The following is a 6,000-nucleotide window of genomic DNA, read 5'->3' as shown; positions in this document are numbered from 1 at the left end:
CTTCGGGTACCTTTATATGCTTCTCCGTGAGTAAGAGATCAAAAATCTGCTCGGTCTTGGTCACGTCGAAGTCGAACCCTTTTGGAGGGCCTTGTGGCTTCACCCATTTGCAGGTCACGGGGCCCGTCGCTCGAGTCCATTCAGCCACTGCTACCTCTCGATCTCCCGCAGCACCTTCATCCTCGTCCGCCTCAACCGGGGTCACCGCACGCTTGAATTTGTCCTCGGTAAACATCCGGGTGACGCCGCTCATATGCCGACAGCCTTCGCACCATGTGCGCCAATGAAGGGTAGTCTGCTTGGGAGGCCACGTCCTTGATCGATGATGAGAGACCCACCGCCGCCAACTCGACTGCTTCTTTTTCACTTATATGAGCCGAAAAGCATCGGTTCCTAATGGTCCCGAAGCGCTGGACGTATTCCGACACTCGTCTCCCCGCGCTTCGTCGTACTTGCGCTAGATCGGCAATACCAACATCGGAAGCCTCCGAGTGATACCGCTCATGGAACTGCTCTTCCAACTCGCTTCCAAGTCCGGATGGAGTTCGGTGGCAGCGATGTGTACCACCCGAAAGCCGATCCCGTGAGGGATCGTGCGAAGAACCTCACACGCAACTCGTCCGATGCTGAGATCGTGCCCAGCTGTGCCAAATATCGGCTCACATGCTCGATGGAGCTGGAACCATCTCGATCCACTAAACTTTGTGAAGTCCGGGAGACGATATTTGGGTGGTAGCGGGATCGGTTCGTAGTCGTTGGGGTACGGCTTGGTGTAGCCGAACGTCTTCCTTTTCGGCATCATGCCGAACCGATCTTTCAAGATTGCACAAATCTGATCCGTCGTGATGGCTGAAGGTGTCGAACCCCGAAGATTCGCCGGGGTGGCATACTTAACCAGCCATGCTTGCTTTTCCGGTTCTAAGCCAACCTGCAGGAGTTGGGCTCTGGAGGTTTGTCGGAGTGGCGTACTTAGCTAGCCACGATTGCTTCTCGGATCGGCTCCCGACGTTCCTCCTCGCTCGTTCCGAGAGGCCCCCGCCGTCGCAACCTGGTTCGAGAGTGCCCAGGTATTGCAATCTGGCACGTATGCGCCCGCGTATCCGTGCGGGATCTCTTTGGGTGCCTCAGGTAGGAATTGGTAGTCACTAGGATCACCACCAATCTTGTAGACGACGTATGCCGATGAGTTCGGCAGCTCCGGTGCTGCCCATGCGAACGGCTGGGGCTGGAGTGGCATCTCTCCCTTGAAAGTCCCCGTAGCTGGTCCCGACGGAGAATACCGGTGGCTCATGATTTCCGGACCACGCGCGAGCGACACGCTCCAAAGTGTTCACCGGGCTCTCGCAGTGGCGGTGCAGCGAATGAGCCACCATGTAGTTGATTTCCTGCCGCAGCCGACTCGGTGCGTTCTTCCGACGGGGCGGACAGGTCCACTCCATCAAGTGCGCCTTCAGTGTGTGAAACCCTTCCACCCGACGCCATGGGAGCGGGTTCGGTGGAAAGAGCCGATGAGTTCGGCTTCGAGGACCGCCTTGATTTCGTCATGCTTCTTCTTGAGCTCATCGAGCGGATCCTCGTACTTGACCGGAGTGCCTTCCGCCATCTCGGATGTAGATGGCGATGTTGTGGATGTCGAAGGTTGTCCCACCGGGCGTGCCAGAATGTGTTGACGTCGAAAACCCCCTGGCGGGCAGAGACGGGCAACACAGTAGAGCCGGGAACAACTAGGGCTGCGGCTGGCCCTGGTCCCTCGCAGCGACGGCCCGCAAAGCCTCCCGGTCGCACGTCCGATGCTATCGCAAGGGCGTGCCACCTGACCTATACCCGGTCGGGAAGGTGTGAATGATGCCTCGCTTAGTTTCCTGCATGGCATACACGTAAACATTAAATACGAGCCTCGATCGGCTCTCGAGTTATCCTGTGAATCGGCTCAAAGAGCCGATCCACCCATGATTCGAACGAGGTGTCCGAATATATGGTGGTCCTGCTTGATCAAGATAAAGCTAATGAGATCTACAACGATTTAGGGTTTTCACCGCATAATCGGATCATCCTACTCACGATTGGGCCTCGCGCTCGCGCACGGTGACCGTAAGCCGATCCTAGACAGGGCCTAAAAACCAACACGAGGTTGATCCCCGGAACATCCTTTCTAGGGCTAGCAAACGTCACCCTACACGCCGCTGGATCCTCCAACCCTTTGTAAGGCCTAACTATTGCGGATATTAAACTAATCCTTGATGAAACAAGGAGCAATCGTAACGGATCAGATCTACTAAACTATGATCAAGCGGGGTCGCCCCTACACCCGAGATAGGTGTAAGGGCGGCTAGATGTGCAAGGGTTGCATAACGAAAGCATGTAATTCGAAGAACAATGCTAACCCTAACACATCTAAGATAACTACGTTGCTCGCCATCAAAAGGCTTCGAGCACGAGCAACGCATGAACAACGTGGGCAGGCTTGTGCTGCCTAGATCGCAAGATGCGATCTAGGTAGCATGGTGCTTACCGGAGAAACCCTCGAGACGAAGGAGTTGGCGATGCGCCGAGATTTGTTTGTGTTGAACGTTGGTTGTTGTTTATTCCATAAACCCTAGATACATATTTATAGTCCAAAGGACTTTCTAACTGAAGCGTGCACCTAACCGTGCACGGGTAAAACTCTAACTCCTAACCGACACGCAAACTAATATGTTACAGATACAAGGGCAAACTAGCCCAAACTTTGCATGTAAGGCCGATTCACGTATTTCTTCTATATATATATATATATATATATATATATATATATATATATATATATATATATATATATATATATTCTTCGAGTCCATCTTGATCGCGGCCCACCTCTGACTCGGTCAAATTCTGGTGATAACAGACCCGTGGCGCGGCGGAGCTCGCCGGGAAGTGGCGGGGTGGGGCGGAGGTCACCGGGGCGGGGACGGAGGCTGCTGGGGCCGAGGTTCGACGGGGCGGGGCGGAGCTCGCCGGGCATGTTCTTGCCCAAGTAGTAGTATGGCTTCACAGGGAAGAGAAATAATTTGGGTCTGTTCGCGTTGGGGAACCAAAACAAGCCACGGACATATTGTCTGTCCGCGTGTCCGGAGGTCGATCCAAACGACCACAATCGGACGACTATACACGTCCGTTTGGGTCGTGGGGGGCATCTCCAACCGGGCGACCCAAACGGACGCGCTGGGCCGTCCGTTTTGGGCCGTTTGCGTGCCCGAGCGGACGCGCGGACGGAGCCCCGCGTCCGTTTGGGTCGCGCGCTGCAACGCGGCAGATTTGGGTCGCGGCGCCCTATGGTATGTTTTTCTTGTAAATTCACTAGAAAAACGCAAAAAAATATTATATAGAATATATAAAATAGTACAAATGCTCAAAATGTATTACACATTACATAGTCCATGTAATCAAGGATAAAGTATTATTCAAATAAAATGAAAAAACGATACAAATGCTCTAGGCTTCAGGATTTCCTTCATCATTATTGTTTGCAGCATTGTTGCCTACGTGCTGCCACATGTGCTCGACCAAATCAGCCTGAAGCTGGTTGTGTACAGCTAGATCTCGATTTTCATGGTGCGCATGAAGAATGTCCTGGAATGATGCCGGAGCACCTTGATGAGGAGTAACCAACTGTTGACTGCCAAAACCCACCGGCGGGCAGCGGCCTTGTCAACACCGTAGAGCCGGGAAGAGCCTAGAGCTGCGGCTGGCTGAGACCCCTCCGAGCGACGGCCCGCAATGCTCTTCTCGGTCACACGCGGCGATGCGAAGTGCAAGGGCGTGCCACCCGACCTATACCCGATCGAGAAGGTGATGGGGATGCCTCGCTTAGTTTCCTGCAGGGCATACATGTAAACATTAAATACGAGCCTCGATCGGCTCTCGAGTTATCCCGTGAATCGGCTCAAAGAGCCGATCCACCCATGATTCGTACGGGGTGCACGAATACTTGGTGGTCCTGCTTGATCAAGATAAAGCTAATGAGATCTACGACGATTTAGGGTTTTCACCGCATAATCGGATCATCCTACTCCAGGTTGGGCCTCGCGGCCACGCACGGTGCTCGTAAGCCGATCCTAAACAAGGCCTAAAAACCAACATGAAGTTGATCCTCGGAACATCCCGTTTAGGACTTGCGAACGCCACCCTACGTGCCACCGGATCCTCCCCCTTTGTAAGGCCTAACTATTGCAGATATTAAACTAATCCTTGTAGAACAAGGAGCAATCGTAACGGATCAGATCTACTAAATAATGATCAAGCGGGTGCCGCCCCACACCCGAGATAGGTGTGAGGGCGGCTAGATATGCAAGGGTTGCACTACGTAAGCATGCTTAAACGAAGAACAATGCTAACCCTAACACATCTATGATAACTACGTTGCTCGCCATCAAAAGCGCTTCAAGCATGAGTAACGCATGAACAACGTGGGGCTTGTGCTGCCTAGATCGCAAGATGCGATCTAGGAAGCATGTCGCTACCCGATAGAAACCCTCGAGACGAAGGAGTTGGCGATGCGCCGAGATTGGTTTGTTTTGGGTTGAACGTGAGTTGTTGTTTATTCCATAAACCCTAGGTACATATTTATAGTCCAGGGGACTTTCTAATGTGGGCGTGCACTAAACCGTGCACGAGTAAGATTCTATCTCTAAACTAAAATGCGATCTAATATGTTACAGATACACGGGCAATTAAGCCCAACTTGGTATAAAAGGCCGATTCACATAATTCTCCATGTATATTTCCTTAAGCCCATCTTGATTGCGGCCCACCTCTGACTCGGTTAAATTCTGGTGATAACACCAACTCTCCTTGGCCTTTCCAGTCATTATCAAAGAGTGAATCATCCCGCTCTACCTCAACAATCATGTTATGCATGATTACACAAGCGGTCATCACCTCCCACAGAGTTTGCACATCCCGGGCTCGGCGAGGTGTCTGACGATAGCCCAACGAGCTTGGAGGATGCCAAACGCCCGCTCGACATCTTTCCGGGCTGCCTCCTGCTCTTTGGCAAACCTTGCCTCCTGCTCTGAGTTGGGGTTTCGAATTGTCTTCACGAGTGTAGCCCAAGGTGGATAAATACCATCAGCAAGGTAGTACCTCTTGGTGTAGTGGTGGCCATTGATCACAAAATCCCACATCAGGGGACTGACCGTACGCTAGCCTATCAAACACCGGAGAGCGCTGCAGCACATTGATGTCATTGTGCGAGCCAGCCATTCCGAAGAATGAGTGCCAAATCCATGTGTCTGTGCACCCCTCAGAATGGCCGCTGTATGCCTCCTGCCAACCAAAGGGGCAGTTCTTCCACTCCCAGTGCATGCAGTCTATGCTGCCAAGCATCCCAGGAAAACCCCTGGAAGCGTTGATTGACAACAGACGAGCTGTGTCCTCTCGCAAGTAGGTTGCCGGAGGTACCGTTCTCCGAACGAACCGATCACCGCTCCGCAGAACCCGTACATCGCTTCCAAACCGGTAGACTCACTCATGCGCGTGTACTCATCTACGAAATCACCGGCAACGCCATATGCGAGCATCCTAATCGCTGCCGTGCATTTCTGGTACGAAGAGAGGCCTACCTTGCCAATTGCATCCACTTTCGCGCAGAAGTAGTCATCGTAGACCTTGACGCCGTCCATTATCCGGCGGAACAACGGCCTGGACATCCGAAAACGCCGGCGAAACAGGGCCGGCGTGAACAATGCCTTAGGTTGGAAGTAGTCGGTGAAGAGCTGGTCGTGGCCGCGTTCTCTTTTGCGGTCCAAGGCGGCCGCGCGCCCCAGCAAGGACCCCCGGTGCACGGGGATTTGCGAGACAATGTGCTCGTGGATGAGCAGCGCAACATCCGTGAAAAATTCGTCGTCGGACTCATCTTCTGACGACGTGTCGATGAAGTTCTTGAAGTAGTATTCGTCGTCGCTGTCCACCATGATCTGAAAAGGGACACATTTTAGTTCGAGCATTTGAACGAACACCTCG

Source organism: Lolium rigidum, chromosome 6 (genome assembly GCF_022539505.1).
Source record: "Lolium rigidum isolate FL_2022 chromosome 6, APGP_CSIRO_Lrig_0.1, whole genome shotgun sequence".
Classification (NCBI taxonomy): domain Eukaryota; kingdom Viridiplantae; phylum Streptophyta; class Magnoliopsida; order Poales; family Poaceae; genus Lolium; species Lolium rigidum.
Note: the sequence above shows the minus strand (reverse complement) of the source record.